The sequence below is a fragment of the Aythya marila genome (genome assembly GCF_965140915.1).
Source record: "Aythya marila genome assembly, chromosome: 4".
Classification (NCBI taxonomy): Eukaryota; Metazoa; Chordata; class Aves; order Anseriformes; family Anatidae; genus Aythya; species Aythya marila.
Window position 1 is genome coordinate 1,195,383 of NC_139045.1, and position 26,186 is coordinate 1,221,568.

Sequence of the window (26,186 nt, forward strand, 5' to 3'; positions counted from 1 at the left end):
TCAATCTCTTGAATCATCAAGAGCATCCACTCCTTTACAACGCAATCTTTTGTAGGAGGTCTCTTGCAATTTTCCCAACAGGCCATGGACACTTGGCATCATTACCCACAAACTCAGCAAAATGCTTTATTAGAAAGAACCACCTTTTCACAGAATCACAGAACTGTAGGGGTTGGAAGGGACCTCGAAAGATCATTGGGTCCAATCCCCCTGTCAAAGCAGGTTCCTCAGAGCAGGCTGCCCAGGTAGGCATCCAGATGGGCCTTGAATATCTCCAGAGAAGGACACTCCACAACCTCCCTGGGCAGCCTGTTCCAATGCTCCGTCACCCTCACTGTGAAGAAGTTATTTCGCATGTCAGTGCATAACTTCCTGTGCTCTAACTTGCAGCCATTGCCCCTTGTCCTATCCCCACAAACCACTGAGAAGAGGTTGGCTACATCCTTCTGTCTCCCACACCTCAGATATTTATATACACTGAGGAGATCCCCTCTCAGTCTTCTCTTCTCCAGGCTGAACAGATCCAGGTCTCTCAGCCTTTCCTCATAGGGAAGATGCTCCAGGCCCCGTATCATCTTTGTGGCCCTCCACTGGACTCTTTCCAGGAGATCCCTGTCTTTTTTGTACCGGGGAGCCCAGAACTGGACACAGTACTCTAGGTGAGGCCTGACCAGGGCAGAGTAGAGGGGTAATAGAGGACCAGAGTGACATTGGCTATCATCCAGTCTTCAGGCACCTCACCCATTCTCCAGGACCTTTGAAAGATGATAGCGGTTCGGCGATCACATCTGCCAGCTCCCTTAGCACACGCGGATGCATCCCATCAGGACCCATGGATTTGCGTTGAGCCCACTCAGATGCTCCCAAACCACTCCCACTTCCACCAGTGGGGAGCCCTCCATTTCCCAGACCTTTTGTCCTATTGCCAGGGGCGTGGACTCCCGGGGGAGTGTCCTTGAAGCAAAGACTGAAGCAAAGAAAGCATTCAGTATCTCTGCCTTCTCAGCATCTCCCGTGACCAGGACACCCCCCTCATTCAGCACGGGACCCACATTATCCCTAGTCTTCCTCTTGCTGTTTACATACTTGAATAAACCCTTCTTATTATCCTTTATCTCTTTTGCAAGCCTCATCTCTAGGTGGGCTTTAGCCTTCATCGTCACGTCCCTGCAGGTCCTGACGACACATCTATACTCCTCCCAAGAGGACAGGCCCTTTTTCTACATTTCACTCTTCCTTTTGATCTTATTGATGAGCTCCTTGCTCATCCACGCGGGTTTCCTGCCCCCCTTCCCCGATTTCCATGCTCCGTGCATTGGTGTACAGGCACCATCTATCAGGCACTATCTGGTGTTCTATCAGGCACTATGTAGTATTCTGCAAATTCTAAAAAGTTCGTTTTTTGATTTGTATTGAATTAAACAGTGGCATCCACAGGGTGCAGAGGCAGATACAGTCCCTGAGGGAATCCAATTCTATCTCAATGTCTATCTGAACCATATATTTTCTCTCAAACATCCCCTAATATTCTTTATTGCCCGTGGTCCCTGCTCCATCTAAACAATTTCCAAATACTTGTAACAGGATAAGAATTTTGTTGCTGCACTACAAAACTTTGTTAAGTTAAACTGTTAAACCTCAAACTAGCATGCTACGGTTGGAATTCAATGCTAGTGTTTAAATAAAACTTTATTTCTATTCTTTTCATAGTGTTTAGCCATAATGCTTCTAATCTGTTATGCCACTGCTGGGGTCATTTCCTCCTGGACCCAAGTTCCAGAGTCAATTTGGCAGACAGAAATGCCTTGTGGGACATGCTGCAGCATAAACTCCAGGGTTTGTGCTACCAATAAAACCAGGACTCCTTATCAAACATGGACTGAGCTCATGAGCAGGGGAAGCAAGAGCTAGAGGATACAGGAAGCATCAGAGATACGGGTTAAATGACGAAGGTACAAGACTAAAATGCCTCATAAGACTAACATTTCCAAAGACTCTTAGCAAATGAGGGATGAGTTTTAGCCTGGTAGATAACTGGACTGAATCTTTACATTAAATTAGCTGGAAAAAAAACAAATTGACCTGATAATTTAGTCATAGGGAGGGCTTTTGTTAGTTAGCAGAAACTTCAGCAGACAGCAGAGAGGAATGACAGAAGGAATGGGAAATACCATCATAATGGAGCACCTAAATTACAACAAAAGATGACTGTTGCTAAACTGGGTGTAAAAAGGAGTGGATTATTTCCTAGTCCATGCCAAAAGTTGAATGGATGACTTGGATAAAATATGAATATCAACATTTAATATACACATAGAGTAATCAAGTTGAAAGGTCACAGAGGTAGCAGTCATTGTGCAAAGTCATTTACAGTGCTGTATTTACTGGTCCAAGTATCTGCCATACAGAAGAGATTAGTAGGAAGGTGCTAATTTACAACAGAGCAGGTTTCATAAACAAAAAGTAAGAGACAAAAAGATCTGTTCAAATGATCAATATAAAAATCCCATTTGGAGACATATACTTAGATGGATTATTTTATTATTTTTTTTAAATATTTATTTATTTAATTTATTTTATTTGAAAAGCTATTCCATGTTCCTGAAATCTATACTTGCTCATTATAGAAATTCTTGTTTTAGATTAATGGCATCTTAGTGCCTTGCCTGTGAACAAGAGAACTTCGCTGTATCCACATAAGTAGTATTTTAAGAGGCAAAAAAGGAGCTTACGCATAACAATGAGATGCTCAGAAGCATCTGTACCTCCCTGGTAACATACAGACATAGCGCATTTCTTCGCTAAGCATCTTCTGAGAAAAGGCAACCAATGCAAACAGCTCATACATATTGAAAAGAGAAAGGTTTTGTCAGGCAAGCTGTTGGTGGAACTGGCCACAAGCCACAGGTTCTATTCACACAGTTTGGGGTCCCAGGAAAAGTCTTAGAAGCACTATGAAATGTTTTATGCTTGCTTAATTTTACCTGGACTGGTAGAGTTTAGGAGTAACAGTGTCAGTATTGCAGGCTATCAAATCCTTGCAGGTAACTTGGCTGCAAAAATGAGACCAGACACACATGTATACACACAAATGCATGCCTGGCATTGCTCTCACTCTTCCAAAGAGCACACCACCACACTGTACAAGGCATTGGGAATAATTCTTTCACAATCTGGCTCAAATATTTCCAATGTCTTTATTTAGAGCAAGGTATTGCAATAGATGTGAAGGGTGGAAAATAGGATAACTCAGATACCTCAGCCTTTACTGTGAAACTGCTCGTTCCACCTACCACCTCCATTAAAAAAAAATAATAATAATACAAAAAACCCTATCACTTCAGCATCTATGCCCCACAAATCAGACACGTGCTCATGAATGATATTCCATGAGTATTACATGCTTTTTAACCACACTTCTAAGTGAAATATTCTTCCTGCTGTGTGTCAAATCCTAATTTTCAGTCAATTTATCATACCATAAATAAACCACTTAAAGAAAATTTTGGAAAAGACTGACAACAAAAACATACAATTAAATGCGAAGTTTTTTTCTCCCTGACTTCTCTTCTGAAACCATCTTATGAAGAAACTGAAATTACGAGAATGTTCTCAGGCATTTGCTTTAAATTTTGCTTTGCATGTTTATTAACATAAAATTGTTCATGTGTATGTAAAAAATATAAATAAAAAATTACCAGGACAATCTGGCTTTAAATCAGGAACTGAATATAAATAATTGACTCACTTCTTCCATTGACTTAATTCCTCATTTTTATTCAAAATGTTCAGTTTCACTTTGTTGTACATATGCCACAAGGCCCATTGCTGTTGGCAAAAGCTCCCACACCAAGAAAACATCTGTCAGGCCCACAGGGATTTTGTTATTATCCACTGCTTCCTTGTTAATGCATGGTCAATACTGCAACAAGAAACCTCTCAATAAATATGCAGTGGGAAGACAAATCACCAGAAAGTTGGAACTACCAGCTGTCAATACAATTAGAGACAAAAAAGCACTGGAGCCAGCCTCTGAGGATCATACAGCCACTTGGGAATTGATTGCCTCGGAGGTTACTCAGTCAGACCTTTTTATGCACAAACAGAACCTATTTTAGCCCTTCCTTGCCCAGATTAATATTCTTTTAAAATAAAATATTTTTTAAGGTAACAGAGATAAGTACACTTACCATACACTTTTTCTCCAGTGATATATGGATTTCTTTTTATTAAATTCTAATGGCCTAAGCTGTAAACTTTGAGATCTAGACTGCAAATAACATAGTATTCCTGTGCAAGGGATCCCCCACTTTCCGGTTACCATATTTAAGTTTTTTATAATGAAAAAGAATACAGTGAAGAGAGCACAGAATGGAAATCAACCTATGGGAACTGAATGTTGATTTTGCAAAAGACAGGCAATGAGAAAAGGTAAAATGAGCACTTCCTCTCTCTCCACCTACTTAGCAGAATGATTTGTGCTGGATAAATAAGACAGTAAAATATCCCTTTTTTTTCAGGCAGAAAGTCACTGTATGTCTTACTCTTTCTTGAAAAATGAAAATGCAAAACTGTTATTTCAGTCTTTTCCATAGTAGTGTGTCTTCAAGACCTTCAGGCTATGCTTGTAAGCAGAATAAATCCTCTCACAGGAAAAGTCATTTTTTCCTGCAGATATCAGTTGGTCAAAACTCTTCTGACAGAACAGCTTTTGGAAAGCAAATGCCAATTTGAAAGAACCCAAACACTCTGGAGAAACACATTGATTACATCAAAATTCTGATGACATTTACTGGAATCCTGCCCAGCTTCATGTCTGCTCATCTTCCATCTTTTCAGCCAATATTTCTAGACTCACAATGGAAATAAAGTGTAAAACCAAAGTTAAGGAAAAAAAAAAAAAAAAAGCAATGAAATGAAAGAGTTCCATTTCTATGCAAATTAATTGTTTCAGTGCCTTCAGAAAAGCATTATTCCAGAGCTGATATTGCGTGGGAATTTACCAGCTATAGTACTGTCTCAGACCACACTGTAATTCTGACTAAAGGGAAATTCCAAGTTCTACCCAGCTACTGCTGTTCAGAAAGCAAAACCAGCACTGTTTACTTGGGTCACTGGCTGTGTCTGCAACAGCAGGGCTGTCTGAGCCAAGCTTCCCTTGGCAGTCAGCACAGAAATGGGCTCCGTGTGTAGGTCTTGCTTACAGAAGTCCCAAATTGTCAAAATGCTAACAGCCGCTCTCATAGCTCTTAGACCTCCTCACTGTTGAGAGCTTGTTTCCTGTGCGCTGACTTGAAAATTGCAGGAAACATCATGCCTAAGGACGTTCTTCTTGTGACTGCTCCAAATCGAAGTCAAGAATAGCCACAGGTCAGTAATAAACTTGGTTGTGCTGCATGCCAAACTAGCATTTACCAAGCTATCCAATGCCAGAAGGGAACTGCAGAGTTATCCATGTTATGCCTACACTTGTGCGCAAAACCTTGGAGAGTCCTGAAAACAGCAGCTCTGACCCAACCAAGCACTGTACTTGTTCACCCTTTGCATCTTTACTTTTTACTATAAATGTATCTTTGCTACTTTTTCGTTTTCAACTTTTTCTACATTTTCATACAACTATGATGCCTCCTTTTTTTTTTCTTTTTCTGTTACAATTACAAACAACATTATTGCTACTTTATAAGCAAAGGGAAGCATAAATCAAAACAGGAATAGAATTAGAAGAACAAGTAGTACTATCCCCTGCTTGGCCAAATTGCACTGATATTAATTAAATTCTCTGCATTTGAGCTAGTGCTTTATGCTTCTTTGAATTTATCTTTTCCAGCTCATTTGTTGTTAACTGACTGTGCAACATGCCAACCATCATTCCACTGCAGTACTGGTTATCTTATATCAGCTACCATTAAAGGACTGGTAGGCAGCACGTAAGAAGTGTCTTGATATATAATTCATTCATGCCTCAATAGTTGTTCCACTTTTGTTTTAAACAGTACCCTCTTCCAATCTATCATATAGCTTCCTGTTTCACACACTGTAATTACCATTCATTAAAATACAGTACTAGGGTGTTGGTTTTTTTTGTTAACATGACAGCCTTGTGATTATATAGCACTGTTGTGATCCATGCCCTTATTACTTATTCCATAGTCTCAAACTCGGCTTTATTACAAGAAACAAGCAGCTTTAAATGTCAGTAATTTGTAAGGTGAACAAAGTATCAGATCCATCAAATAGAATATACTGAAAACAAATACTGATATTTAGGTATGTTAACAAAATGCCAGCAAGTAGTTATAATGGAGAGAAGAGGGAAGAAGGGAAGGACTGCGGTGACCCTGAGTAATTTCCTTCAGAGAAAGCTACAAAGTTTCTATTCAAAAACCAACCAACCATCACACACATCAGTCATTCTAGAATTTTTTCTGGACTGGTGACTTTCCACCACGCTACTCTGAAACACGTACCTAAAAACAAATAACACAGGTATAATTTAGTAATCCTTCTCAAAAGTATCCATCTCAAACAACACTCCAAAGCCCTCCACCCCAGTCTGCTAAATTTGGATGGCTTTCTTCTATCTTCCACTATTCTCTCCAATATGTTTGCTTCCTTTCCTTACTGACTGACCTACACTTATTATCTTACACAGGTGTAACTGTTCTTTTAAGTTGATTTGAATTCTTCCTGAGCATCTCAGAAGGTAGTGTTTTAACTGAGTTGTGTTTAATATAGCAAAAAGGAATACCCTCAACTGTAACCAGAGCTCTAAATGGGCTGCCAAAAGAGTCATGCAATCTTTTTTCCTTAAAGATCCTCCACACTCCTATCTGTTTTCTGATGCCTTGTCCGCAGCTCATTTAAACTAGGCCTCTTTGCATCAAGGATTAAGTACCATCTATGCTCCTGTCTTCTGGCACTGGAGAGGAACATACAATTCTATAGTGCAATTTACTTGATTTACTTGAGCAGTGAAACGAAGTAAGTTAGAGAAATTGCATCCCAGAAGAACATGGTTTATGCCAGTGAACACACTCTCTTTAATGTAGGCAATTGCATGGTACTACAGATCTGCAGGTGTCTAAAAAGTGATGAAACTGAATCCCATCCCTGCCTTCTCTGGGTTAAGAAGCTAAAAATCTTTGTTTTTTCATGAGATTCTCTAAATTCCCTTTTTTTTTTTTTTTTTTTTTTTTTTTTCATGGAAGAGGACTAATAACAGCTGCTCGATTCCATATGCTTAGTCTTGACTTAACAGTTTTCATAAAAATCAACCCAATGTCTTAAGTTTTGGATACATCCATTGAAAAACAAACCTTGAAATGTTTGAGAGCTTTCTTTAAACTGAAGTGGGAAAGAATCCAAAGAAAAACAGGAAACTGGGAGGGGAGGAAAATAGAAGAGGCAAAGAAAATCCAAATTGAATGAAACAAAACATACCACCACCACAAAACACACCAGCCAACCAAAATAAAATAAAATCATCAGACAGCATCATCACTATCTTCTACCTTTAACTTTAGAATTAATGAAGAGCATGACATTCTTTTTAAAGAACAGCAAGCTGAAAAATCGACTTGAATTCCTTTAGGTGGCCCAGCCTGGCTTGACATATAGCCTCACCAAACAAAACCCTATTTCCAGACTGAGACTTGAAGATCAACTTCCTGGATTTGAAAAAGTAAAAATTAAGAATTTCAATGAAGTTGAAATATTATAAAATGTGTAATTGTAATAAACAATGAACATTATTAAAATATTTTGTCAAATAAGAGTTACAGTATGCTTTTTTTTCGTAATTTGAAAGTGAGAAAGTTTAAATAGTTCATTTCCAGCTTCTTTAATCCAACTGAAGCCACTCCTGTGAAATACCTCCATTTGAACGACACTGCCTTGTTTTTCCTGCTCGGAGAGCACCATCCCGTTTGTTAAACCAAAGACAAGCAGGTTTTACCCAAAATAACAGTTGCAATGTCCTTCTCCAAATCTTTATCACACTTGCTTTACCCACCTCTACCCACTCAACAGCAGATAGTTTTCTACTTTACGTTGGACCTGAAAAAAAAAATGAGTGTACTATTTTTCAATTGCAGTTTTATCACTGTTTATGACAAACGTGTGTTTTTCTAAATCATAAAAAAATAAAGTTCATAACACTGAGAATTCTGTACAACTGAAAAGAGACTGCTTTAGAGAAAAAATTCAAATCTCTTTGAAATCAAATTACCTTAAACTAATCTCAATTAGGCTAAATTACACTTGATGTAATTCCTTTTTCCCAAAACTCTTGATATTAACTTCTGTGTTTTACTGAATTACACACACTGTGCTTTGCATATGAATGCCTTTGTATGATGAGCTGTCTGCATTAATTTAAAATTAATTTAATCAAGTTAATACTGTCTGTTTTGACAATTAAAAAAAAAAAAGTTTCCAAAAGACAGCAAAGAGAGATGAAAAAGATGACACGCTAAAATATGTTCTTATACTGGCATCTAAAATTTTTTTATAGAATAGGGCCTAGTGTTCAGACTCTGCATTTAAGGCATACTAAAAGAATATGAAAAAAAATCTTACTCTTAAGGTTATAAAGCAACATTACAGCTCATAAAGAGCATTTTTTAATTTGGTTGAATTGTTGGTTGAGGGCTTTGAACAAGAGCTTTCTTTCTGAATAAACTAGATCACATGAATCACAGGCATATGATTTTGAACAAAATACAAAGCTACCCCAGATTACTTTTCTGTCCAGAGCAAAAATTATGACTAACAAACTTATACAATCTTGACAACTTCAATAGAGCTAAACAATATGACCACCAAATTATGGACAAATTTTATTTCTATAATCTGCTCAAGAATCCTTGTCCTGGGAGGACAAGCAACAAATCTCGGAGGAAAAAAAAACAAACATTCATATGAGATTCCCGATCAAGTTTTGTAGACTTAGGAAAGCTAGATTCTTCCAGAAGCTTAGCATTAAGTGAAAATTTTTTACCAAATACTGATGTTAATTGTGAACCTAAAATGCCAAGACTCAGTGGCTGCTAAGCAGAAAATAATTGATTTGGCCTTTGCTTGTGGTTGTTCAAATGTTGCAGGGTACAAATCAGAACTGATATTCATGCTGCTTTGAATTTGCATAAGCAGTTCACGTTTTCAAGCTCTCAGAGCCAAACTGGGCATTTTAACTGTTTTGACAGTAATGATTTGAAACAGGCTTCATTAGCCGCTAATCAATGAACTGAATATATTTATGGCAGTATTCTGAAATAGGATATGGACCAGTGGTCTCCTGATCTAGAAGCTTATTAAAAGAACTTAAGAACTTTATCCTTTTTAAGGACAAAGAAAGATAGGATGTGGGAAAAAAAAAAAAAAAAAAAAAGTATCCACGTGCACATATAACTCCAGTTATCAGCAGCAACTCATTCATATATCCTTAAAGGATTGTTATTCTAGATATTCATTATATTTATATAACCCCTCACTTCACTTAACTTAATTAGATTTTGAAATAGTTATTGCCTGTAAAATAAAACAATAAAAATTATTTGCAGTGGCACATCAGGCTCAACAAACCTGAAAATACGTTTTTAGAATTATTATAAAAAATTTCAGTATAAAATCAAGTGCCTGATTACATCATTTCTTCCCTGGTCTTAAGTAAGGACCAAGATTTACAGGAGTCTCCCTTTGATCTCCCCTTTAGCAAGGGACTAAAGTCTCCAGATCTCACTTTTAAAGCTCACTTGAATACTTGGAGAAATGAAATGATGTCAGAGGAACGAATGTTAGCTCATTTACCTAATTGCCACAGGAATAATCTACAGCTTCATGAAACTACCTGTTATAATGGTTGAAATAAAGTGACATTAATGAACTCCTTGAAAAGAATTATAACTAGAGGCAAAAGGCTAATGTTGAGAAAGGAAAATATAGATTGCTGAGTAAACCTCCTAACTGTGATGAGCATTCAGCTAGTTTCCTAGGATTACCTACAGAGCACCAATATTGCCCAAATACAGAAAGAATAAAAATAGAAATAAAAACAATACCTGATATTTATTTTGATCTCAAAGTAACCCAAGCAACCTACTATGCACATTTAAAATCCTGGACTTCAATCTGTCAAAATTTTTCAGAGACTGTACCACCTCAGTGTCTCCCTGGCTGTCAGCTCCCAAAATCCTGCACTCATGGCATCATGACAGGAAACACCCTTCCTGAGTGAGCCACCTTTCTCTTCTGCATAGAATCCGAATTCACCTTCTGTTTCTTAGGTCTTTCACTTCTTACAGCTTCTTCTGGACTGAAAGAAAGCTTTACCTGTGGAACAAGAAAACCTGAGTTTCTGCCCTTCTCCATTTTTTTCATAATGATAGCAATGAAGTTTTAGAAATTTGTGGGATTGTTAACATTGGAAAAACAAAGGCCCTCTCTTCAAAGATGCTTGGCTTTTTTTTTTTACTTTGTAAGCACAAAAGGGTTTTCCACACTTATGAAGAGCAATTAGCTATCACAGAAAAGTATGGTAGTTCATCTGTTTTAAGAACAGTGATTGGAAGATTTTTGGAACTAATAGTTTATTTAACAGTTATGATGCTATTCTTGGTTGGACTGCATTTAAACTTACTGTAAAATTCAGCTAATCAAAACTTATGTTTCTAAAAAGATATTAAGGAAAACCAGCAAAGGTTACATGCATGTATTAGCTTACTAAATGTTATCTCCACAGGCAATACTGAAACAAACAGTTATTAATCAATAATTGATTAGCTTCTTATTATTGAGTCAAATTAAGAAAACATCTAGTGTATTTGAACCTAGTGTTCTAGTAAAATAAGTGTCCTCCTATTGAACTTTTAATCTAATTTTTAGTCATTACAGTAGTGTATTTCATTTAGACCAGACTGTGGAGGAAGTTGGCTGAAGAAGTCCACAATCACTGCTTCTTTACTATGCTAAAGTTACACAACCATAGATGCATCTTATTCCTATAAACAGAAACAGACATACAAAATAGAAAAGAAATTACTGTTGACCTAGCAGCTTTCAGATATTTTCCTTTACAATCTACAGAATAAGGCTATCGTTATGGAGTTAGCTTATTTAACTAGAGTAGCGTGGGATGCAGCCCAAATCCTCATTATTTCCTTTGTGATTAGCCTCTTCTGGAACTAAATTGTTGTAGATTGCAACACAACTGAATAGAAAGAAAGCCCTAAGCTGCAGTCACAGGAGATGACTTCAAACTCAGCAGTCCATTTAAAAAAAAAAACAAACAAACACAAAACAAAAACAAAACAAAAAAAACCTGCAGTAGAAGAAGATTCTGATGATGGCGAATTCTGGCAGGGGGGAGGAGGAACAGTTCATGCAGAGTAGGACTGGCATGTACCAGAACATTTTTTTATTTTTTTTTTTCAGAGATCCTGTACAAGGAGAAACATTTTTGTAGGCATTTCTGACAGAAGTTTAAACAAAGTCTCTTAGAAAGACTAGCTATCTTTGGAGTATTTTTGGATTATTTTATGTCTGTGGAATATCTTTAAAAGGCCTATAAGAAATCCAAACATTATCTTACATTTCAGATTTCAAAGCTGCCATACAGAGCCAAAACAGTAGTTACATATATATTTCAGATTTTAAAAGTCTAACGTATTATTATAAAATGTTCTAGAGAATAACTTAGTTTGTTTTAATGAGAAAATGCAAAGGTCATTCCTGGCAGCAGAACACCTAAATTAGCTCAAGATAACAAATGCAAGGAAAGCACCAGTTAAGTTCTTACAGTATTTACACTTCGAAGCATGGACAATCAAGTGTAATAAAAGAAATACAGACTTGTTCTGCAAGATCTCATTTTTCATCAATTTGTAAAACAGCCCAGTTTCATAAACATCCCAAGAAGGAAACTTACCATGGTATTAAGGGTAAATATAAAAAAAAAACAAACAAACAAACAAAAAAACAACTGAATAACAATACCATGTCTCAGTAGAGACGTGCAAAGCAATGAAGTAAAAGGTAGACAACAGAAGGCTTATTACTTTGAGGGTGAGAGAAGTAGTAAGCAACGTATGTCTGAAAGGAAGGAAAGCAGGGTTTGCTTACAGAGAAATTGGACAGTTGGTCATTGTTGATAGAAATACACCAAGATTTGAGCTGAAAGGACACATTGATCCACCAGAGAATGCAGAAGCACCTGTTTGTACTTATGCAAGTAAGCTAATCCAGTTGTCAGGAGCCATTCTTTCCTATTAAAGTACTACCAACCACCTGCCCAGTGCAGGGGGAAAAGGACACCAAGAAAAAACAGGAGGGAGCTGTATGTGGGATGATGGTACTAAACGGAGCTGGCAGGAAGACTGCAGGTTGTGGACTGGCAAATTACCAGAACTCCTGAAATCCCACAAGGGTTTATATCTGGGAATATATATGATGGAAATGAGAGAATGTAGCCTGTTTTTTACTCTAACAACAACAACAAAAATCATGTTGAATGGTGTAATTTTCTGCACTGACTGTAACTATAGCAACTATGATTAAATGTAGGAAAATCATCATCTGTACCCTCAGCAACAATGAAACATCTGTCCATCAAGTCTTTAGATTACAAATTTGTCAGTTCTGAAGACTATTAGATCATGAAAAGACTTTTATCATAAAGAATACCATCATAACCTGGATGCTTCCTCTCCTCCCCCCAAAACTCAGCAGGGTGCTTTTTGAACTATCAACATTCTCCCTAGTAGAAGTAACGATAATCTGGGAACATTAGTGAAGGTACCTTAAAAATAAGTCACATTTCATGTAAAAATTCTTTCTGATAGAAAAATTACTGTAGTTAAATTAAACAGTAAAAAGAGGCAGAGAAAAGGTCTTGGCAAAGGATCTCTACAGAAGACAGCCAAAACTGAAACATGCCTTTGCTCCTGTAGGACTGTAAATACAAATAGGTGTGCTTACTTAACTTTCATGTTCTGAAAGCCTAAAAGTATAATAAATTGTTGAATGGACAGGAGAAGAGAAGATTACATAGAGATCACTACTTTATAGAAGTCCCCACAGAAATTAAACAAAGATGTACTTAGCATCCTATTTAAAGGGATTGGCTGGATTTATTTATTTACAACTGAAATAAAATGGTATGACCTTCTTAGATCTTTTCTTGTTTAAATGTTTGAGGATATGGTGTTTTGTTTTGGTTTTGGTTTTGTTTGTTTGTTTGTTTATGTTTGTTTGTTTCAGTCTTCAACAATATTTTCCATTCTTCCCATGTAGATTTTAGTTGTTGCCACTCTAACCGGACGCATTGTCAAATATAACCCTCAGAGTGCAACATGCTGCAGTGTAAACTCAGCCTATAAAGCTTTAATTCAGACTAGGGAAGAGTTAACCTTCAGTTGCATGCCCTGATTAACACACCAGCATGCAACTGAAATTCCTGCTTCCCGTGCTAGTGACATACTCAATATGAAAATTTCAATTTGCCATGTATTTTCCCAATCTTCCAACAACAGAATGCATTCACATATTGACTTGCTGTGTCACATAAGCCTGCCATACACTACTGATTTGTCATTTTTGCTTATATCCCTCTCTGTACAGGAATATGCTAATTACCTTCATAACAATGCATCTCAAATCTAGAGAAAAAACAAGGCTTGTAGAAAGCCTTCAACAGTAAAATAATGAAAGTCTATAATATAAATGCTTCAGTGAAAAGTCTGTATTGTCAGCAGACATGATACACTGAACTCTCCTCATTGTTTTTGACAAATGCCTGGTAATTAGAGATGTTAAAAGTTCACCTACATGCCGAATACTAGAAATTTAGTTAAAAGTGATGCAGTTGAGAAATTGCCAGAAATGAAGTGCTGAAAGCTTACAGTTCCAAAACTTCCTAATAGTAAAGGAATTTTGCAGTGGAAACCTGAAGCAGTAAACCCCACCCCACCCCCAAAATGTCTTTCAGTGTTTCCTGACTTCAAATATACAGCTGTCACCAGGCCCAAGTCCATGCCTTCACATACCCACAGAGTGGTGCATTATGCTACATGATCAGGTACATCTTTTGAAGCTTCTCCTCAAGCAGTACAATTATGCAAGCTGTGCATATTGCACTAATTTTAATTTAGCATATCTTATGACAGAAGATGGTGAAATCCAGGCAGTCAAATGATCAGAAAACTAAACAGTGACCTGAATATTCTACTAGATGACTAGATCAGCAGAAAGATCTAATGATATAGTGTGTGGCAACCCTGCCAATAGCAAGCAGGTTGGAACTGGGTGATCTTTAAGGTCCCTTCCAACCCAAGCCAGTCTATGATTCTACGAAATACCAAGATACAGAGAAGTCAGAGATACCTATGATGATGAGATACATGTATGTCGTATCATGTCACCAGCTTATCTTTTTTTTTTTTTTTTTCCCCCATAGATTGGAATCAAACCTAGAAAAGTTCTTTCAGGATGAAAGAACTCTATCTTCTAGAACTTAAAATTTTATTTCCAAGAACGAACATCACATGCTTACATTGCACTTCAAAGGAGAAAGAATATTTTGTAGCAGCTTATCATAAGCAATCAATGCTTGGATAGCAGCAGTCTTCTGCAGTTGCTTCCATCAGTAGTGGTTTTTGCCTTTCATATATATTGTAACCATGACTCAACATCCTGTTGTTTGTGTCAAAAGATGCTCTTTACATCAAATTGCAAGGGGAAGTTGTCATAACAACATGACCTCACAACTCAGTATTTTGTTGTAATCTAGGTGAAATAAGGAAATATTCTTAATATAGAAACAAAAACACTATGTCTTGTTACCTGTGCTTAGGCTAAACACGAGTACTGCTATAAAACATCTGTTACATACTTGGAAGACAAGCTGCAAAAATATGCGTGTGTACGTATGTATGTAACAGCCAGGAACTAAAGGGTAAATGATTTTAGCAGAGATACAATGCATAGAGTTTCTTTCCTCTAAAATTTTAGTTCAACTTATTTTGTTTGAAAATGTCCTTTGCTAGATATTCAGAGCTGACAGGAAACCAGCAGCTCAGTAGTTTCATACTCCATGTTAACATTCTTACTTGCTGAAGGCATTTCTGAATGTATACCTTATTTATGTAACTGCCATTATTCTGTGAAAACTTGTATGCATCAGACATCGAACATACTGCATTTTCCTTTGATTTCTGTTTGTTTCAGACTCTGTAAAGCCCTTCTGCTACACTAAAGCATGATTTCTGCTTGCAGGAAGAAATCATTAAGTTATCTTTGCAAAGCTACTCACAAGGATATGGAACATCCTTCTGAAAAGGGGAAAAACAGATTCCATTAGTTCACATAACCAAAAGCCAGGAAAATGGATGGAAGTTTGTCCCAAATATGTTTGGATAATAGAAAATCCAGTTAGCGGAAACAGGAATAGAGACAAATTGGAATGGGACTCCTCTGACCAAATGGAGAGACCTTTGCCTGGATTGGCTTTCCTAACGTCCCTTCACAGATGGAGAGAAACAGGCACACCAGCTTTCCCTGAGGTAGTCACCTAAAAGAAGTCAGAGGTCATCACACCAGCAAAGCTCCTTTGTCTCCACAATGGCTATCAAGGGAGCATATACGAGAAATCTAAATTAGATATGAATCCTATTCCTGCTGTGCCATTAACTCATTGATTTGGGACAAATTTCATTTTTGTGTCTCAGTTTGTTATCTTTTTCATTGACAGGTTTGTCTCTGCCTATTAAGGAGGAACATTAGAAGACATGGCTGCAGTATTGCTAAAGCACACTGACCTATAAATGAACCTTTGTACTCTTATAGCAGTGACAAATAACCCTCCTCCCCAAAAAAGCCCTGTACTTCACATTCTAAACTGTTAAATAGCAAATAAATTCAATAAACATTAAAATGTTAAATAAAATAGCAAAAATAAAAAAGCAGAAAAGATTGTGATTCCTTTTCAAAGCATTAGGAATTAGAACCACTGTTCTGCAGCCTGCTTTTCTTTATGTCTGGCAGTCAGTGCCTTCCCAAATATAGCATGGCACCCTTCAGAAAGGCTCCAATGTTCTGCAGATGACAGTGAACAAAAGGGTCAGAGAAATCTCAGCCATCCACATGCACATAGATTTTCAAAATCAGAGTGACTAGTTTTTAGAAATGTTCTCAATACAATTACTATACAAAGGTTTCCAGTGTTATTTTTTTTCCTAAAGATTTTGGACAGGTTTTTTTCTTCTCTGACTGTCTGGCAGTGGGACCTGTATACTCCCAGGATTAATGGCCTGAAAGAATCTTTTCTGCGAAAGGAAGAACCTGGAGCTAGCTCTCTAGGATTCACATTCAGGGTTGTAAAGACTTGTTTGAAACTCATCTTTGCTTCCTTGTTAGTAAAATAGAATTAGCACTGTTTGTTTTACATTACAGACTATACTTAAAGATTGCATCTGCAGCACAGGGCACTAGCACTATGCTAAGCATTACCCTAACCAGGTAAGAAAAGTAACAGCTGATTTTGCCTAAAACTGTATCAGGGTTACTCACAGTAAAAGAGTAACCCTGGAATTAGAATCACACAGAATCACAGAATTTCTAGGTTGGAAGAGACCTCAAGATCATCGAGTCCAACCTCTGACCTAACGCTAACAGTCCCCACTAAACCATATCACTAAGCTCTACATCTAAACGTCTTTTGAAGACTTCCAGGGATGGTGACTCCACCACTTCCCTGGGCAGCCTGTTCCAATGCCTAACAACCCTTTCAGTAAAGAAGTTCTTCCTAACATCTAACCTAAAACCCCCCTGGCGCAACTTAAGCCCATTCCCCCTCGTCCTGTCACCAGGCACGTGGGAGAACAGACCAACCACCACCTCTCTACAGCCTCCTTTAAGGTACCTATAGAGAGCGATAAGGTCGCCCCTGAGCCTCCTCTTCTACAGGCTGAACAAGCCCAGTTCCCTCAGCCGCTCCTCGTAAGACTTGTTCTCCAGGCCCCTCACCAGCTTCATCGCCCTTCTCTGGACCCGCTCAAGCACCTCGATGTCCTTCTTGTAGCGAGGGGCCCAAAACTGAACACAGTACTCGAGGTGCGGCCTCACCAGAGCTGAGTACAGGTTCACGATCACCTCCCTAGCCCTGCCGGTCACACTGTTTCTTATGCAAGCCAGGATGCCGTTGGCCTTCTTGGCCACCTGAGCACACTGCTGGCTCGTATTCAGCTGACTATCCACCACCACTCCCAGGTCCTTCTCTGCCTGGCAGCTCACCAACCATTCCTCTCCCAGCCTGTAGCTCTGCTTGGGGTTATTGCGCCCCAGGTGCAGGACCTGGCACTTGGCCTTGTTGAACTTCATGCAGTTGACCTCAGCCCATCGGTGCAGCCTATCCAGATCCTCCTGCAGAGCTTTCCTACCCTCAAGCAGATCGACACACGCGCATAGCTTGGTGTCATCTGCAAACTTACTGAGGGTGCACTCGATGCCCTCGTCCAGATCATCGATGAAGATATTAAAGAGGACCGGCCCCAGCACTGAGCCCTGGGGGACGCCACTAGTGACTGGCCTCCAACTGGACTTGACTCCATTCACCATGACTCTTTGGGCCCGGCTATCCAGCCAGTTTCTAACCCAACGAAGCGTGCGCCAGTCCAAGCCAAGACACAGGTCAGACTGAAAATGTGTATCTGTTTTTATTTTTAAAGATTAAAGCATTATTTTATGCTGGTGAGTAAAACTTTTTTTTTTTCTCCTAGTGCTTTTGTGTATATTAACAAATGCATAATAAAACATCACTTATTTATAAACAATTCATATTGCTATAAAAATTACTGTTGTTTTTTTTTTTTTTTTTTTTTTTTAATAAAAAATTCCAATACAAATATAAAGAGATGAACTGATGTGTCTAGCACTACACATAAAATTAGGAGCAGCACAGAAAATAAGTCACTTAGTGGGACAAGAAAATAAATCAAAAGAAGCGTATCTCTCATAGAAACTCTGGTCTCTGTGTAACAACAGTATGTCCCATTTAGTCTTTCTAAAACACTGACATTTCCTCCAAGTTGGACTGGGATTGTAAAAGAAGAGCCAGCAGTCTTACATATTCTTATTTGGATAGATGTGTAGTTTTCTCTGATATGGTTTAGTGGGGACTGTTAGCGTTAGGTTGGAGGTTGGACTCGATGACCTTGAGGTCTCTTCCAACCTAGAAAATTCTGTGATTCTGTGAAGGTTATCTATCAGATTCCACTTTCAGGACATAAACCAATATAAAAATGAAGCTTATTGTCACATTTTGTGTCAGCTGAAACCTGGTGCCACTGGCAGCTGGTGCCATTTAGCTGCTCATTCCCCATAAACAAGTTAAAATTTTGAGAATTTTTGCATATGAGGAGCACTCAGCTTGTTTTAAAGCTAAAAAAAAAAAAAAAAAAAAAAAAAAAAAGCCACATCAAAGCCACAAAGATGAGGGATAGCTAGATTTTATATGGTATGTGTTCATTCCTAAAAGCTCACAAAGGACATTGCAGTTACAACCAGCACAATCTATCCAACATTCTCATATCAAAAATCAGGCAGAAATAATAACAAATTTAACAGTACTCTATTTAAAAATAATAATAATAGACAAAATAATTACATTCCATGACCCTGCCATAAGCAGAAACAATTTAGTCTCATAGCTAATGGCTTCAATTATAGCTTCAATTATACTGTTCTACTTCCTTCCTCAATTTTTGAGGCTGAAGTCAGACATATTGGAGGACAAGAGGAAAGGTACAGCTGTGATTCAGAAGTGGAAGCCAACAGAAAGCTCAAATTTGCTTTTTGAAGTGTACAAGCTAAGATTTGTGAAAAATGGACAATGCCCTTCCAAACATTCTGCTAGCAGGCACGGATAAAGTACAAATTTGCATTGAACCAGTTCTTACATCAGCTTTTAACTGCCAAGAGCAAGAATTTAGGATGTAGCATTAACTAATACCACAGAGAAAACTCCAAGTTTAGTGGGGAAAAAAAAAAAAGGCCAAAGATTGATTGGATTGATTGTAGTGAGTGAGAAACCAGCATAAAATACCAGAGAATGATGGTCTACTGTCTACTAATAGTTTTATACTAGTAGCATATATTAGCACTTTATATAATACATATATTATCCAGTCTACCTATATGCTCAGAATGCACTTCTCTGTTACAGTAACTGCTAGCAGCATCTTCTCTACTTTTAAATTAGAGATATGAGACTGGGTGGCTGGCTGTAAAAATGCCCTGTGCTGTTATGATTCCTTCCTTTGTGTCACCTCACCATCTGTTTTTGGAACAGATGCACCACTGTATGGTGCTCTCATGAATACCAGCTGACTGCTTGACCTTACTTCAGTGTTGTGCTAGAATAACAAGTGGCTATGCATGCTATATTTTTTGCCAACAGCCAAAAAAGACTCATTACAGCTTTTATTTGAATGATATTCTACAGATTTTCACTGAATCACTTCCATTATTGGAGTTTGATGTCATTCTTTTAAAAAGCCAAGACATTAATGCTCTGGACCAGGGCTCCCCATGAAGACTTCAGACCATACAGTTCTTCTGGCCAGATCTCCCAGACTCCACTAATCACAGACTCGTTAGGGTTGGAAAAGACCTCCAGGATCATCTGGTCCAACCATCACCCTAATACCAATGTCATCCACTAAACCATGTCCCTAAGCACCACATCTAACATTTCTTTGAACACCCCCAGGGACTCTGACTCCACGACCTCCCTGGCAACTCGTCCCAATGCCCAACCAGTCACACAGACTTCAGTAGGAGGCTTCTGTCTACTGAATGCAGAAGCAGGACAGACAGTCTGAAACAGTATTTTACATTACATAATAACATAAACTATCCAGAAAATAACAAGTCTGCATGTAGGAGTATGTGACATTGAGGACTGATGCAATTTGACACACTCATGGGTACCACCCTCTCACAATTTTAAAGACTTTCTACTGTTGAAACTTAGACATTATTTTCTGTTTACCCATCCAAATGTGAACAGATGAAGGCAATAGCTCTGAAATAGAGGCCTGTTTACTTGACTTTGTTCTCTCAGGAACAATAGTCCCTGTTACAAAACAATCCTGCTGCACAGAAATAATTTAATATAATACAGTATAATTGGAAGCCTCTGTTCACCTGAGATACTGGTCAGCCGCAAAAGAATATAAACACAAAATGGTACAAGCCTTTCATTGCTGAAGGGCAATTATGACAGTGCAGGGATAAGAACTGAATTGAAAGAGATACCTCTTTCAACCATCTTCTCCAAAATTAATTCCTGTAATGGCTTTGTCCAGTAACACAGGAAAATTAAATAAACAGATGATTGTAGCAATAACGAGTGGATGACTCATAGACTTTTCCAAATGTCTTCTGTGCTGTACCTGAATAGTTACTTACAAATGGTCGAAGCTGGTATCATGTTGCTTCCCTGCCCGTGGTGGCGGGGTAGGAACTAGATAATTTTATAAGGTCCCTTGCAACCCAAACCATTCTGTGATTCTATGATACGATATGATGTGCCCCAAAGAAGCTGAAGGAACTGAAGATGCTTAACAGCTTAGAGATCAAGGGTACTGACTTCGCTCTGGTCACAGGACATCCACGATTACGCAGGAGGCCTCATCTGCACACTGAAGATCAGTATCAGTCAGCTTTCCTTTCTACAGTATATTATCATCTATTCATAGTAAGTTATTGGCAGAATAAAATGCTACATGCTACAAAACAGTTATTTTTGTTGGCCTTGTTTCTGAAACAAATTATGCTCAGTACCAAGTAAATTCCAAAATCCACATATTTTGGAATCAAACAGAATTCATGATGCAAAAAGAGCAGGATATGAATTCTGGTTACAGTAACACTGGGAAGCTTTTTTCCCCCCATCCATAGTGAGCTCACCCTCCCAACCCTAAAAAGAATGCCTGATAGACACACTTCACAGTAGGTTTGCAGTTTCCAAAGACAAGGTTTGCTCTGGTTCTAAGCAAGCTGGCACCAAGTGTCCTCTGCTATTGTATTTGGAGTGAGAAGTGTACCAAGGTACAGGACAAGAGTGAGCTTATGGCCCCATTCGTATTGGCTGTTAACTCCAGCACAGTGCTCCGAACCTCATGGTTGAGATTTTTGACACCTGTCCCCAGAAGTTGGTTTTTTTTTTTTTTTTTTTTTTGCTACAGCTTGCAGAAATTCACACACAAAAGACATTTGTCAAAAGCTAATTGACAGAAGCCAAGTTGGGTGAAATTGTATTTGCCGAGAATAAATGTATCGCTAATAATAGGCAGGTCCGAGTAAGGAAATATTTCTCTCTGATGTAATCACTTCTGCCTGGATATACTAAAAGGCAAAACTAAGAAATACACTCCAGACCACTAACCATCTAGTATCTTGGATAAATAAAAAGAAAACAATGGGTGGTTTATAGCATATTACTTTGTGCTCAAACTAGCTATATAAGATTACACACAGGTAATGGCTACTGACAGTATTCTCAGGTGGGTGCTTTTATCACAGTTTTGTTTCTCAGTTTCTGCTTCTGATATGTAGAAGATATCACTGGAATCAATTTTATAATTCTGTGATTTTAGTACTGTATGTAGAAATTAAGAAAAAAACGAGTTAAAGCATACTTGAAACTCTTCAGGGGTACTGTAACGGTAACTCAGTTTTATCTTGAAGTTCATGTTAAAAAGAGCTAGTTATAGCACACAAGCACTCCAAACTGCATGTATATTTTTAATATTCCTTTTACAATATCACTAGCAATTACTGCAATTACTTCAGGATGAAGGATACTTACACACTGAAGACAGAACTAAGAAAAACACATTGGTAATTAGGTGGGGGCAAGAGCTCAACCTCAACAAGACTGTAGAAAGACAGTCCAATGGAAGAGTTATGGTCAGAAAAGGGTGAGAGACTCAGAAAAGTCTAGAATGTGAAAGGATGTTTTTTTCACAGAGAAACTGACATGATAGGCCTTCACTAAAACTTCTGTTGCCTATCTCAAAGTACAGCTAGAAGGCACATGGGGACTGATTGTTCATAGTCCCTCCAGGTAAAAGAAATGTGTGAAATCAGAAGGCTGATCCAAAACAAAGCCAAGGAGATAGCTCCTTATGTAAGGGCAGCAAAACCCTACAGCTCCTTTCACTGGATGTCACAAGTTCAAATGAGTCCAAGGCAGACTGGACAAATTAATGGAAGAGAAAATCACTGAGAGGTCAGTAACATACTAGAATGAGCGTTAAGCATTCTCTACCTGTCACGTAAGTGGCTAGCTACTGGGTGAGAAAAAACTCTGGTCTGATCTATAATTGTTTCTATGCTTGCCACCATTTTCATTAGTGACCTAAATCATTATAAAGGATTGATTTAGACATCCTAAACACCTCTGAACTCACTTATTTACAAATATATTATTAAGCTACTATTTAATTGTTGTTTGCAAAAAATATATATATATATAAGTAACAAAAATTCTCAAAAGATAGAAAGTTGTAATTATTCAACACACACACAAAAAAATGTTAAAAAAAAAAAAAGTACAGAAAACCACAAAAAGAACTGTATTTTAGCTATCAGTGTAGCTGTGCAGAAAGACATCTAGATTTCTTTTCCTTACCACACCCTTGTGAATAGCAGCAGAGTGTTCTGGTAAGCATCCTGTAGTGGCAAATGCTGTGCTTGTTGGACTATAGAAGGCCACAGGCTTTGTGCTGACCTGGCAGCTCAGGGTCTCGGGATTGTCAAGAGCTTGTTTTGGCTTGAGCTAGTTTTAGCTTGTTTCATATTAAGTGGACAGCAGGCAAGTGACTACTTCCTCCCAGGCAGAGCTTAGGTCTGGCAGTGCTGTAGGTGGGAAAGGCCTGACACAGCTAGGTCAGCCATTTGTAATGAAAACCAGCCTTTTGGGTGCCCTGAGGCCGGGGAAGCTGCAGTGCTATGGTCAGCCTTTAAGTAGGAGCCGCTGAGAAGGAAGCAGACTGTGATAAAGAAAGGCACACAAAATAATTTAAAGGTGGACCTAAGACAGAAGAGGAACAGACTTTCATCGTGATCATAACATTACTCCTGGTGAGGACCTTGAAAAGCTGACAACACACTGCAAAACACAATTTTTGAAGAAGACAAACTGTCAACGGTACGATCCAGAAGGATGTGGCAATGAAGAATGATTTTAAGAGAATGATACAAAATGATCTCACTCGGTGTTCTCACTAGCTGAGAACCATGAAGTCATTTTACTGTAATACACAGAATATACTCTGCTTTAATTGCTGAGCTATTCATTTTACTCCCTCAGTGGCATTTACTGAAATGCCATCAATTTAAATTAGTTTTCATAAACTACAGTCTGGGACTTTGGAACAGCATCCTCTCCCCAGTATTATCTTATCTTATCAATAAATATCAAATTAATTAAGTGACATCTGTTAAACAAATAGAAAATGTAAAGTAAGCATACTCTTTGTTCTGAGGCAGATGGTACTATTATAAAAACATAAGCAGTACCTGCTTCTATTAACATTTGCAAATATATATGAACCTGATAAAGAAAGTGACCTGCTTGCTGAAATCATCCATCCAATCATGGTGCTGTATAAAATGAGCAGTTTACAAGAGGTATCTGTTAAATGCCTTCATTCTGGGGAAAAAACATCCTTCTTCTCCTTCTCCTCAAAAAAACAAACAAACAGAAATGCTTTTTCCCCGTCTTTCTTAATCTGAGCAAAATTAAAAAAAAAAAAAAAAAAAAAAAAAAAAAAAAGCACAAAAGCCAGAGTTAGTCATGCCCTTCATGAAACACCAAGATCAATGGTAATTGCTGTAAAATCTTTAGCTTGCTGAACTTGAATAAGACCATACCACTTTCTTTTCTATTTTACTATTGCCCCTTGGACTTAAAAAGCAAAGAAATTTGGTTCATGCTAGTTTTTCTTATTCCTTACATGCTTAATATTACAACAAATTCCATCTTTATAGGCCTACAGTAGTGAAACAGAAGACAACTGGTCTGATCTAGAGCAAGGGTCTGCAAAACACTGAGAAGGGCACAGAATACCACTCAGCCTTTACTTGTGACAAGAAGAATGCCTTTAACATCCCTATGCCACCCTCCTCACAAATTTCTTTCTACAGGGGTGTCGTGGTTTAACCCGGCCGGCAGCTAAACACCACGCAGCCGTTCACTCACCCTCCCCCTCCCTCTCTGGGATGGGGGAGAGAAATGGAAAGTGAAGCCCGTGAGTTGAGATAAAGACAGTTTAATAAGACAGGAAAATAATAATAACAAAAGTAATAATAACAATAACAATAATAATAATAATAATAATAATAATACAATGGTGATAATAGGAAAATAATAATAATAATATGTACAAACAAGTGATGCACAATGCAATTGCTCACCACCCGCTGACCGATGCCCAGCCTAACCGAGCAGTCCGGCCCCCTCCCCCCGGCTAGCCACCCCTATATATTGTTTAGCATGACGTCAGATGGTATGGAATACCCCTTTGGCTAGTTTGGGTCACCTGTCCTGGGTCTGTCCCCTCCCAGCTCTTACTGCACCCCCAGCCTGCCTGTTGGCAGGACAGAGCAAAAGGCTGAGATGTCCTTGGCTTGGTATAAGCACTGCTCTGCAACAATTAAAACATCGGGGTGTTATCAGCACTCTTCTCCTCCTAAGCCAAAACACAGCATTCCACCAGCTACTAGGAAGAAAATTAATTCTGTTCTATCTGAAACTTCTGTTCTAACTGAAACCAGGACATCTATCCACCCCTTATTCCATACCATTTATGTCATGCTCAGGTTACACTCTTTTCCATACATTCTAATTAGTTACCTATAGTAGTCATGGTAGTGATAACATATAGTATTATATAGTAATTAACATGGTACAATTCAGTTCATGGGCTATTCTCACCCAGTATTAAATCTCCTTGAGGTACACACCGGACCTCTCCGTTCTTTTGCATCACCCACCAAGTGTATCGAGGTCCCTGAGCAAAAACAATTCCACGAATAGGTTTGCCTTTTCCTGAGGCAGGAGTAGCCCAGACTGTTTTACCCAGCATATTTCTTACATGCACTACAGGAACTTTATCCCCATCTACAGTACGTAACAGGTTTGATTGGGCAGGTCCAGCTCGGTTGGCAGATCCCCTAGTATTGACTAACCAGGTGGCCTTTGCCAAATGCGTATCCCAATTTTTGAATGTCCCAGCGCCCATTGCTTTCAATGCAATCTTTAACAGTCCGTTGTATCATTCAACTTTCCCGGAGGCTGGTGCATGATAGGGGATGTGATACACCCACTCAATACCATGTTCTTTGGCCCAAGTGTCTATAAGGTTGTTTCAGAAATGAGTTCCATTGTCTGACTCTATTCTTTCTGGGGTACCATGTCGCCATAGGACTTGCTTTTCAAGGCCCAGGATAGTGTTCCGGGCGGTGGCATGAGGCACAGGATATGTTTCCAGCCATCCAGTGGTTGCTTCCACCATTGTAAGTACGTGGCGCTTGCCATTGCGAGTTTGAGGGAGTGTGATGTAATCAATCTGCCAGGCCTCTCCATATTTATATTTCAGCCATCGTCCTCCATACCAAAGAGGCTTTGACCGTTTGGCTTGCTTGATTGCAGCACATGTTTCACAGTCATGAATAACCTGTGCTATAGCGTCCATGGTCAGGTCCCCCCCTCGATCACGAGCCCATCTGTATGTTGCATCTCTACCTTGATGGCCTGAGGTGTCATGGGCCCATCGGGCTATAAATAATTCACCTTTATGCTGCCAATCCAGGTCCACCTGAGCTACTTCAATCTTAGCAGCCTGATCCACCTGCTGGTTATTTTGATGTTCTTCAGTAGCCCGATTCTTGGGCACATGAGCATCTACGTGGCGTACTTTCACAGCCAGGTTCTCTACCCGAGCAGCAATATCTTGCCACAATGCAGCAGCCCAGATGGGTTTGCCCCTACGCTGCCAGTTGTTTTGCTTCCATTGCTGTAACCATCCCCACAGGGCATTTGCTACCATCCATGAATCGGTGTAGAGATAGAGAACTGGCCATTTTTCTCGTTCAGCAATGTCTAAAGCCAGCTGAATGGCTTTCAC